Genomic DNA, 13,409 nt, shown 5'->3' on the forward strand with positions numbered 1-13,409 from the left:
CCAAAGTAAAGGTTGATTTCTGCCTGAATAGGTTACCCAGACTATCCTGGTCATGGATGTTTGTGATCGTACATTGTTGACTGTTAATTCTCCCATCCACAAAAGCTGCAATGTGATATGTTTTCAAGGGCAAGGAAATAAATAAAATTTACCAACTTCCATATAAGCCCTATTTACCTATTTAAATTGAGATACTTCATTATCTGGCATGCGCACAACAGATGTCAGTGATTGAATCTATACTTATCAATTTCCAGCTGTCCCTTGAAGATTTCAAGAACTTTGGTTGCTGGTAAAAAGTCATGGATTAGTTATGGCACGGTTCAGGCAATGATTTTATGGAGAAGGGGTATGGTTAAAGTTAAGGGCAATTTTGCAAACTTTGTGTTTAAGGTTAGTTGGGGAGTCGTAGTCCCAGAGTCATTGTCAGTCTCCTCTGTTAACCATGGCATGGACTAGATCCCCAGCTGACATTCCAGAAGTACTTCCTTTGATGCACTGTGGGAAAGCTTCATTTTCTCTCAATGACATCCCAATGCATTGATATAATCTGTGAACAGGCGAGCGTAAGTGGCAAACCAATGACTTTTCATCTTCCCTTTTACTTTCCACCTTTCCTACCAGATTCACCTCCAGCTATTCTACACCCGCTTCTATCCACATCTTGCTTTTTCTCCCCACCCCTCAGTAGAATGAGGGTCAGCACTAGACTATATTCCTTTTGAAAGTAAAAATTGAATGCAACTTGGAAATTCTTTTGTCTCCCTCTGATCCCTCCAACTTCTTTGACTGATCCTCAAAATTTTTCATTCAGATGTAGTCCTCTCTTCAATGTAAGCATAGGTGGATCTGGGGGGGGTAGGGGGGGGCACATGCCTACCCCCAGACTCTTAAAAAATATGCAAGATTTTTAATACGTCCCATTAACATTGCATTCGTTTTGTATTACGAGATATCCTTGCCCTCCCCCCAGAACAAAATCCTAGATCCACCCGTCATTGTATGTACATACAATGAAGCTATCTGAACAGCAAGAGTTACTTCTGAATTTCTGCCTCTTTCTGCCACTCCCCCACCTTAATGGATGTAGACTATCTATTTTGGGGTCTCTACCACGGAAGTCCCTGAATTGAGGGCCTCTGGGGCAAAAAGGCCTTGCCGTACTTTTTCATAGTTAACCTAAGTTCTTATACAGAGGGATTATTATTTTTCAGTAAATGTAATATGTCTTCTTAGCTGCATTCCAGTGGGATGATAATGGCAACCAGAGCCTCTAATAAGCAAGGTGACACCAGTTCCTTATAAGTATTTTAATACTTAATAAAATTTGTGTATAGGTGAGTAATGGAAGCTAAGTATATTGATTTGGATGCTAGATATTCTTCAAGATCTGTATTTCCATGAAATGGCATAGAAAAGGAAAATGTGTAACAGCATTGTTTAGGTGGTAATTAAATGTTATATTAACCAAATCACCAAAATTGTCAAACCTTTACAAAATGCAAAACTTACAGAAGCCATTTGACCGAGTATAAGATGAGAGACTATTGGGGAGGGGGCTATAGACACCCCTGATCCCCCTCACCCACCTCCTTGCCACCGCCATTGGGTCTCTTCCCCTCCCATTCAGTTCACCTTCCCTATACGTACAGCCATAGGCGGATCTAGGGGGGGCCACGTGCCCCCTCCCAGACCCTTAAAAAATATGCAAGATTTTTTATTCGGTCCCATTATCATTGCGCTCGTTTTGTATTACGAGGTATCCTTGTGCCCCCCAGAAAAAAATCCTCGATACGGCCTTCCTTGTGCCCCCCTAAAAGAAATCCTGTGTACAGCGGAGGCTATAAAGTACGTTGAGTATCGAGTTGAGTTGGCGACATATCATCCGATGCAATGTTAGAAAACCTAGCAATACACTAGTGTACCGGGGTTGCATACACGTCAGGATATCGCAACTGATTGCACGCTGAACTGATTGTAAGTATTTCGGGCTATAGCATTGCACCTGTGATGCCGATCGATATTTGACATTGATATATTAACGAAGCGGTATTGTAAATACTCTTGAGCGTATTATTAATAACATGGATAATCAATATATCACTCCGTCTTCTTAACTTGTTTAAATTCAAAACTTAAGTATTTATTTATTTTTTTACTGTTTATTCATTGACGTGCATTATATGCTTCCTTTAAAAAAGTAAATAATGTATGCGAGCAAACAATTTGATAACCTCATGATACCGTCAATACGGCTAAATTTTCAAGAGAAATGGAAGCATTTTCTCCCTAGCAGGATAAACCAAACGTAGCTACAGATATTTATTTTAGCTGCGTCAGACTAAAGATGCTTCCATCCACCAAATGGATGAAATCCGACCGGACTTACTGCTGCCTCGGAGCCAAGTGTCCCCCTCTCGTCGAGTCCCTCCTCGATCTACGGAAAATCGTAGAAATTTCCTTCCTCATAGGAAATTTTTTCCTTTCCGTAGAAACATTAAATTATGGTTTCGCTAGTAGTGAGCCCTGGTCGCTCCCACAGCGGCGGGGGTATTCCCTTTCCCTCCCTTCCAACCCTATGCCAGAGGCCTTCCCTTCCAAATCCCTCCACGGGAGCGCGGGCGTATCAGCTGTAGTACTGAAAATATGTTTGGCTTAGCCGGTATTCGAACCCGGATCTCCCGATTGCCGGTCAGGCGCGTCAACCAGTTCCACCACCAAGCCATTTTCTCAGAGCGAACTTCGGGATGGGTTTTACCGAACAAGATGTTGAAGTAACAAGTTTTCATGGCGAACTTCATCCTTTGGTGTATTTAACTTTGCACCCGTGCGCGTGACTGCGTGCAAAGTCACTTGTTCCTGCAGTGCTTTGAAATTCGTCGTCGCAGACCAGCGGCAAAATAAGGGTTTTTCACCCCGACAGTGGCTTAGTAAGCACGACCCTCGCCACATGTGCCACTGTGTAGACTTGTGACGTCATCATCTTGTTCGGTAAAACCTATCCCGAAGTTCGCTCTGAGAAAATGGCTTGATGGTGTAACTGGTAGTACGCCTGACCGGCAATCGGGAAATCCGGGTTCGAATCCCGGCTAAGTCAAATATGTTTTCATGGCGAATTTCATCCTTTGGTGTAATTAAGATCAGAATTTGATGCGGCAGTAGGGAATCTGCCACTAAATGAAGCATCTGGAATTGACGATATTCCAGTAGACAGTGGCGTAACTATGGCGGGGGATTGAGGGGATAGAATCCCCCAAAGCCTCAGAGAAATAAAAAAAAACATTTAAAACTATTCAAATAAGAAAATAAGATTGGCTGCCTCCCAGCCAATCACGTTAGACCTCACAACCAACTGAAGAGTAAACAAGCTGGCAAACTTCATCCACTCACCATTAGCCCTGAGGATGGAACCCGACTCGTGTTCCGAAACGTCGGCAGAATGGAGGGAGGCCACCCGGCTGGAAGCCCGAATAGCCTTTTTTGAACATATTCGCCGGGAAAGCATAAGATTTTACTTCATTTAAAACTATTGTCTGGTTTTAAGATATAATTACTGCATCTGCTTAAAGTTAAATACCATTTATTAATACCATAGCAGTAAGTCATTTGAGACATTGAGATGAGTCATTTTTCATAATTTTTTCCGGATCCCCCGCTGCCTAGGGGAGGAGGTTTGGGGGGAATGGCCCGCATATTCCTTGTTACGCCACTGCCAGCAGAGCTAATTACAATTGCAAGAGAAAAGACGTTGGACCATCAGTACAAAATCATAGGTGAAATTTATTCCACAGGTGAGATGCCAAAGGATTTCGGAAGGAACATTATAATCCCTGATCCCATGAAGGAAGGAGCGGAGAACTGTGAAGATATTAGGACTATAATCCCGTTAACAAATTCGTCGAATATACTCAAAGTATCATCTATAGAAGAATAGAACCAAGAGAAGAATAGTACTTGGATGAGGACCAATTCCGATTCAGAAACAGCAAAGGCAGAAGGGAAGCAATATTGGCCATAGAGAAGGGAACGGAAAAAGAACAAGCCCACGTTCATTGCGTTAGAGAAGGCTTTTGACAACGTGGTTTCGAACAAAATGCTGGCAATCCTGAAAGAAATAGGAATCCTTTAAAATCACAGGAGAATCAACTTTAGTTTGCGCCAAAATCAAGTAGCGGTGATAAAATTAGGACTTAGCTGTGAAGAAGCATGAATAAGGGAAGGAGTGAGACAAGACTGTAATTTGTCACCCATGATTTTCAATATTTACATCGAGAGAGCCATTAATGTAGTCGCGGTGGTAAAAGTTGCGGTGATAAAATTAGGACTCAGCTGTGAATAAGCAAGAATTAGCAAAGGATTGAGACTAGGCTGTAATTTGTCACCCGTAATTTTCAACGTTTATATCGAGAAAGCCATTGAAGGAATCAAAGAAAAGGCCTTGGGAGTGAGTATCCATGGATAAAAAATTAGCATGTTACGATTTGGCGACGACATAACTATCATAGCAGAGACAGAGGAGGATTTGAAAAAAATCTATTTAATGTAGTAGGGTTATAGGTAGATACCAGCTGAAAATAAGCACAAAGAAAACTAAGATACCAATATGTAGCAGAAGAGAAAAAGTCAAGACTTAACATTGAAATAGGGAAGGGATTTCTGTACAGCACTGCGTCGTCCGCGACAAGTCGAATTTTATTTGATACAACGGTAGTGATATTATTAATATAAAAAAGGAATAATATGGGATCAATTACACTTCCCTGGTATACGGGATGAGACCTTTGCCCTATTTGACCAAACGCCATCTAGAGCGACTCCTATAGTGTTCCATAGGATTCTAGTTTAACTATTAATTTCGCGTGTGGAACTTAATCGTAAGCTTTTTTGAAATCTAAATATATCGCGTACACTTTAACGTGCCCTTTTTTGGGAGAAAGAATGCCATGCAGAAAGAGGGCTAGCTGAGTCTCGCACGACCTACCTTTTCGGAATCTATGCTGATTTTGATTTAAGTTTCCGTTATCTAAATACCTTATTACTGAGCAGACGACTATGTGTTCCAGCATTTTGCATGAGATAGACGTGTGGGAGAAAGGTTTACAATAACTAGTATCTTCTTTATTACCACTCTTAAATACATGAGTAACGTTCGTTATTTTCCCATCTTGAGGGACATGATGCTTGGCGAGAGATTTTTTAAACATTAATTTAAATAACGGTACTATTTCAGTTGCCTGCCTGCTCTTTATAAACTCTAGCGGGAATTTGATCGCGATCTACCCTGAATTCTATCCATTTCGTCATCGGAAAAACGGTAAACCTTTGCAAAGTTAAAATAGCACAGCGGTCTTGGTTTGTACAGAATTAAAGTAGCTAAATATTTGACGATTCTTTGAGATATGGGTAGACGAGGATGGCATCAGTTGTCGTGCAAATCAGACACAAGCGGGTAACGGCTTACTCACGGAGAAAATAACGCTGCTATTATATTCGACAGCAATGCGTAATCTACGTGCATTGTGTGGTGACTAGATACTCGTTCACCATTGGGTCCTGGTCATTCATCCGCTTCCACTGCAGTTTTGCGAGCCCGCATGAGTCCGCTTCTCGTCCTTGACCAGAGAAGTCATTAGCGGGGAAAGTCAGTCATTGTGTTAGACTTCTTGGGTTAGGGGGTTTCCCAAGACGGAAAAGTTGATGCATGCGAAGCTTTGGAATCCAACCATTCTACGGGGACATACGCCAAGGATTAGCGACCCAGGCCGGAAAGAAGATTAGCCCGTGGCCATTATATTGCCACAGAGTGCTGAGCTATTGCCGTTTAACCTCACCCGAGCGATATGCTTCAGCTGATTAGGGCCTAAGGAGTGTGGGACGTCATTAGGAGGAAGATAAGAAAGACGGGGGAAAATGAGACTGAGAATCCAAGAGGACGCATCATTCCCACTCGAAGAGTCTATTTCGTGCAATATTACTCGCTTAATCCCTAAATGAAAACTTCTTGAAAATTTGGAGTAAATATCTATAGAAGAACGTATTTAACATTTCTCTGGGACCAAAAATCGGTAACTTTAACCAGTCTCATCTTTTCAGATTTACATTTACATCGTACAGATTTTACATTTTTTATTTGAGACAGTTAAATGTTTTCTAGAGCTTCATTTATATACCCAGAGAAATCGATGAAGTTAACCCAAGTCTTAAATTAATATTACGTCATAAAGAAGACAAAATACGACCGGCCATGAGATAGGGGCCCATTAAATACGAGTGAAGCATCCCGCGATATGAAAAATTGTCCCTTTAATAATTAGACAAATAAGTCACATATGGCCGTTTCTTATAAAATTTAGGAATAAATATAATTGGAATTGACGAAAAATTTAGGTTCAGTGATTCGGAACATACACACATATAATGTTATTATTATCTCGTGAGCAGTTGCTAAGTTTTAATTCTCTCTCTCCATCTTGTCATTCCCTCGTGAGACCCCATTTTGATTACACCGCTAGTGTGTGGGTCCTCAGTGAAAAAGTGATGGTTTCGGATGTAGTGAGAATACAGAAGCGAGCAGCAAGATTTGTTAAAAATTTCTACGATAAACATAGTTGTGAAACTGAATTCACTAGAACATTAGACTGGGAGAGTCTCACCGATCGAAGGGAAAAATTTAGATTAAACCTTTTGTGGAAATTTCCGGTAGAATACTTTTTGCCTGATGTTCGAGATATTTTGAGAGAGCATAATTTCTATGGTAGAAACGCTCAAGGGTGTTCAACCACGACCACCGAGAGAGCAATATAACCTGCACATGAAAAATCATTGTCGCCATTATTTTGTGAAGCACACGATCTTTAATAACTTGGCAACCGTTCAAGTTAGATGAATGAAATTTTCAGGGGAATACTATTATCAAAAAGGACAACTTTTGAAATGATAACCATTTCACCCGATCGATTCATGTGAGAGTTATATCGATACCAATCTTTTTGGATACGCTTTAATCGCTAATAATTTTTTTGTTAAGCAAGGTATGAACACGAAAGTCAAATATAATATCACTGCTGTTGTGTTGTCTCTCTCGGTGGTCGTGGTTCAACCCGCCGGATAATTTATTGCCGCCCCTAAAGGCTAAAGAAAATATTGACATTATATCGACACACTCGTCAAAAATAAACAACATTAAAAATCACGTTGATCGATTGAACTTTTTAATCAATAAAGGGTTTGAAATTATATTTTTTGTTTTAATTTTATTGATGTGTTGGTAAAGTGACATAGTGGCCCTCTGGACGAAGTGAAATCGATTTTTGGCCCTTGCATTAAAAAAGGTTGAACACTCACAGGCATAAACGATCACAAGAATAAGATAAGAGGAATAGACTGCAGAACCGATGGATTAGAGATGCCGTTTTTTCCGCGAGCAATAAGCGACCATATCTCCTGCGACAGTTTAACTCAAGCCCTTTCGAGACGGCGGAGTTTTCGTCTTAGCATGACTGCTGTACTGAGCCCCAAGAGACTCTTCTTTCTCGTGGTAAGGAGCATTTTTGGAGGACATTCGTTAAGAAGGGTCTCGCGGATAATCACACGCTTTCAGCTCCAACCTTTTTCGACCCCTCCCAGCGAGGACTCCGCATTATCGAGGACTCCGAGGGTAGTTGTGCTCCCTCCTTTCGGGCGACTCCCTGCATTATTGATGCCCGGCAAGCACAATATTTAAATGAGCATCGAAGACGCATCAGGGCCATTCCCGCCTACGCCTTTTCCTCGCTCACGGCAGAACCCCTTGCTGGGTCGTCGAGGCGCTCCCTTCGGCCAATACACCCTTGCCGGTCGCTGACTCTGCACCTCGCCTTCCTCGGGAGACCTTCCAGATGGGTCACCACACACCCTCGCTGAGTGAGTACCCCCACCCCTCTCATCCGCTTCACCCCTCCCGCTAGGCCTCACGCTTTGATTTGATCAGTATGATCACACCCTTTCCAGTAACAATTCCATTGAGCAGCAATAAACTGTGTTCGCTCCCTATATATGAGTACTTATTTCTTTCGTGCTCCCCAACCTAATCACGGCGCGACTCGCCAGCACGACATTTGGTGTCAGGTGTGAATTACGAATGAAAGTGACGAAATTTGTGAATTTCGCATTTTTTTTAATGGGAGTCGAACTTGTTATAACCATAGTTTTGTTGCTCAATGTGAGGTGTGCAACTATTCCCGGATTCCAGTATCTAATTATAATTTAATCGTTGTAATTATTATTGTTTCCCGCCATGAATCCATTTATCCAAGACTCGTCATCCGCTCTTTTCCCACATTCATCTAGTGTTCGACAACCCTAAACAAACTTTATTGACTTCAATCCAATGATTAATTCAATTAATCCACCTACCACCGAAAGCAACGCGGATTCACTTGCATCAACGCGCTTACCTATTTTGAATAATGCCTTAGGCAGTCAATTGTATTTCATACCCAATTTTAGTGCTGACGATAGCATTTCTGTAGACACCTTTTTAGAAGGATTGAAAATAACTAGTCATCTGAGTGCTTGGACTGAACAGCAAACGCTCTGCATAGCTCGCTTGCGTTTTAGTGGTTCCGCTGCTGAATATGTATTAGCCAACCCTCATGTGGTGGAAAGCTTTGAAAATTTCTCCGCATTTCTCAAACGAAGGTTAGCATGTCGTATCTCGCCACTCTCCTAAGAACGAATGTTTTCCAATTGTGTTCGGCAGCCTCTAGAGTCCGTTTCAAGTTTCGCGACACGCCTAAGAAAAATTTCAAGGCAGCTAAGGGAATCAATTGCAAATCCTGTGTCAGAGGGAGCCACGGCAATGTTAGAAAACAGGCTCCCCTTCTGCAGTTTATGCTAGGCTTACGTGAGGAGATAGGTCGTTTCGTACAAGTGAGAAATCCTAAAAATATGTTAGAAGCAGAAGATTTTGCCCTGAATGAAGAATTTAATGTACGGAATAATGCAGCGAAGCCCTTGGATACCCATTATCCACCTCTACATCAATGTGACGCTTCGGTGAACGCTATGTATGAAAATTCTTCAAACGGAGTCCCTTCTGGATTTTTGCCCTCCCACCACCACCTAAAAGTAAACCGCATCCGCAGTGATGATAATTCTCAAGCCTACTGCACTCCGGCACCACCTCGTCCTCGTGTTGAGCCTACTATGACCGGAGAAAGAGTAAATCCCAGTCGCAGTTGCTATTCCTGCGGGCGCGAAGGGCATTTATCTCGGAAATGCCGCTCAAGAATGCGACGCTGCTTCAATTGTGGAGAAAGCACGCATTTATCAAGAGAGTATGCACTAGTCTGTTGCGGCCTCTGCAAGAAATCCGGTCACCGCCCCATAGATTGTCCCTCTAAACAGGCATTGAGCGCCCAGGGAAATGGACCAACCCCGGCCGCGGGGTCGGGTATGAGTTAATATTGGCAGTCTTACCTGCAGCGGGCATGACTCTGTCAATCAATATTTTTGGAAGATCCTGCGAATTTTTAGTAGACACCCGCGCAGCAGTAACGATTGTGCATAAAAAGTTTTTCCATTCCATGCCTTTGAAGTTTTACCGCATCATCGCCCAATCAAGAGCGCCTCTGGTCACTCATTAAAAGTCACAGGGCAAAGCTACGTTCCGTTTTTGATTGACGATATCTGTTATTCCCATGAAGCTTTGATTGTAGATTTTGACGAGACTACTTATGACGGAATCATAGGATTAGATTTCATGACACACTATGGAAGTCAGATATGCTTAGACCGTCGCAGTATTAAAGTGACGTCAGGACATAAGGTGACACTCCGTCAAAAGACCGTTCCGTCAAGGGAAATAGATTTAATTTCCTTCGACGATTCGGCTCTGCAAGGCACTAGCACTCATATTTCGCATATGACCCCCGCCGTAAATACGGATTTATTGTCTTATGAGTCGCTGGAATTTGACCTCCGAGAAAATGACGCGCGACTACCAATGCCATTGAAACCTCAGGGTACTTCAGTATCATATGAAGAATTAATCAATTTCGATGAATTGCCTGAGGGCTTAGATCACATTTTGGAGACAGAAACAGGAGAAAAATTAGATCAACTCCTTTCAAGAACTGAACAAGAAGAGTCACTGTATGAAGATAGTATAGGAACTCGAGAAGATGAACGAGAAAAACATGATGATTTGGCCGTGCAAACCGAGATTTGCCTTGTGAATGCGTTAAGTGCTGACAATAAATTAGAAGAGATAGTCATACCCTCAGCTGAGAGGCAAGCGCAAGATATACCTGGAAAAATGTAAAGATAGGCGTTGGCAGGGCCATACCGTCAGAGTGCCTTGCAGAAGTGCAAGGCACTAGGCACGATCTTCCGTATGAACTCGTGTTGCGGCGGAGGCTGCAGATGGCTCACGAACAGGCCGCAGAGTTCAGTCGGAGAAATTTAGAGTGAACGAGAGAGGATCAATGAAGGACTCACTCTTCCATCACTTATGGTGGGACAAATGGTCCTCCTCCGAGACATGAATTTTATTAATGGAACCACTAGGAAGTTGGCGTCCCGCTGGATAGGTCCATACCAAGTGATAAAAATTAGAAGTCCGGTCTCTTACGATATTAAAAATGTCCAAAATGGACGGTGACTTATATCGCACGTCAGGAATCTTCTGCCCTTACCACCTGACCCTCAGCCATCACTCCCAAAATTCCTCGAAGACTCCGAGACTCCCTCACCTCCTCCCTATCTTCCTGAACCCAGTGGAAGGACACCTATGCCTGAGTCCGAGGCAAAGTCATCCGCCACCCCTTCCCCTCCTCCGCCCGAAACCAGGGAGACCCCTCGCTATGACCTCCGACATCTCCCTGGGCGAAGGCCACGCACTTAGACTCTATATTCTTTATAGATGTGGATCGACGTCGACAGCCCATTGCCCGTCCGCGCCTTTCCAGGCTAATAGAGATATTTGGCAGCTCCTTATCGGACCTGGAGGACGAAGATGCGGTACCGCCGCGACCTACCCCGCCGGTGTGGGGGACAAGTGATTGTGGTTGCGGTGTTGTGCCCTATCGGAAACGGAGCCGCCGAAATCACCTCCATGTCGTGTATCATGGCACACGTGGGAGCCATCCCACTATGACGCTGCATTGGACCCCCCGTCGACCCCGGAGCGACCGCCGACGCCAGGGAGTAGACTCGTTCATCACCAGCCGCCGCCATCTCCGAACGACTGCACCGTGGAGTACACACTGCAATTGTGTGCGAGTGACTGGAGATGGAAGGCGCGAGGGAGGATCAAAAATGGAAGGTTTCCCGCCGCCAACACAATAAGAGACGGCGGGAACTCAACAAAAGGAGGAAGAGGGCTGCCGCTCGACGGTGAACTATTTGTTTTTTCGTGCTTAGTGAACTATTGGTATTTACCGATTTTAAAAACAAAAAAACAACCTAAAAACTGAAATTGAAATAAGAAATGTGTTTATGCAATATTAACTTACGAACATTATATATACTATTTTTTTTAGTTTCTCAAGTGCGTTGATTTCTCTGTTGTTTTGTAGATACTGCTGTATGATTGTAATTTAATAGTTTATTCTAATATTGTTATATCGCTTAGTTAATTCTTATATTGTATTGCAAGTCAACATTTGTTTGAAATATTAATCTTTAATGTGTGCCCTTTAATTACTCATATTGTCAATTGTTGACTGATTTGCTAAGGGGGTGATGTGGGAGGGAACCTCCTCCTACCCCCCCCCCCCTCCTACGCTCGCCGCATCCCTTCACCCTTTCCCAGTGACCGGCACAGAGGCACGATTCCGTTCGACGCCTCTTGTCTTTTGGGCCTTTCCCCGCGTGCCGGGGTCCACCCCTGAAGGATTTGGGTGCACATACCCCGACACTTTGCCGCCTTCGCCTTTTGTCCCCTTTGGTCTTTTTCAAGTAGCCGGGCCCCGCTCATGTGCACCTGTTCCTAGGGAATACCCCGGTCAACGAACCGCGAGTAGCAGTAGTTTCGGGCGACTCCCTGCGTCATTGATGCCCGGCAAACACAATATTTAAGCGAGCATCGAAGACGCATCAGGGCCATTCCCGCCAATGCCTTTTCCTCGCTCACGGCAGAACCCCTTGCTGGGTCGTCGAGGCGCTCCCTTCGGCCAAATACACCCTTGCCGGTCGCTGACTCTGCACCTCGCCTTCCTCGGGAGACCTCATCGCCGGGTCACAATTCCCCGCGTCGGGAGACCTCCTCGCCGCGCCGGGTCACCGCGCTTCCTCGGGAGACCTCCAGTTGGGTCACCACACACCCTCGCTGAGTGAGTACCCCCACCCCTCTCCTCCGCTACACCCCTCCCCCTAGGCCTCACGCACTGATTTGATTAGTATGATCACACCCTGTCCAGTAATAATTCCATTGAGCAGCAATTAACTGTGTTCGTTCCCTATACATGTGTACTTATTTCTTGCGTGCTCCCCAACCTAATCATGGCGTGACTCGCCACCACGACTCGTGCCCCCCCCAGACCCTTGAAAAATATACAAGATTTCTAATATGGTCCCATTATGATTGCGGTCCTTTTGTATTATGAGGTATCCTTGTGCCCCCAAGAACAAAATCCTGGATACGGCCTTGCTTGCGTCCCACCCAGAAAGAAATCCTGGATCTGCCCCTGATGACCAATGGCCGGCAGATCTGCCTTCTTGATTTGCGCTCAATGCTTAAATGATTGAGGTTCCGTAATACATAAAACAAAACAAACGCAATGATAACCGTATTAAAAACTTGTCTATTTTCTAAGTGTCTGGGAGAGAGGGGGCACATGCTCCTCAAATCCGCGTATGACGCACCTATTGGGGATCTTCTATGATTGCCTATTAAAAGGTGAATAGAGATAGGGCAATGAAACAGAGGAAAATTAATGGGGTAGAATTGATAATTACTGGAGAAAATTTAAGATGCAATAGATTTTGTCAATTTTATGACACCTTTGTTTTGATGACATAACAACCAGAGCTGCGAGACAAAAAAAATATGCTCAGTTTCGTCACCGCCACTTTAAATTCGTGAAGAATTGCCAAAAGAGCTACAGCCTGGGGAAGAGCAACACAGAGAACTTCATATTAGAGCTATTGCTGGAAACCATTCTGGGAAACCGAGCTACAAACTAGGTAGGGGCTTCCAAAAGATATGCAATTCTTCCTCTCTCAGTACAAGGAACCCTAAGTCATCCCGCTTAATGCTACCATAACCATTTGTCGGCCTGGCCTTAAGAAACCCATAGCAAGCTTACTTGATTAGCACCTTCCTTATTTCTTCCTTTCACCTTGTCTCAATGACTTATAATGTGCTAGTTGCAACTTTGCAACAACTAGTTGCAAAAATAACAAAGGAAGTATTGTGGATTAGAAAT

This window comes from Ischnura elegans, chromosome 2 (assembly GCF_921293095.1).
Source record: "Ischnura elegans chromosome 2, ioIscEleg1.1, whole genome shotgun sequence".
Lineage (NCBI taxonomy): Eukaryota > Metazoa > Arthropoda > Insecta > Odonata > Coenagrionidae > Ischnura > Ischnura elegans.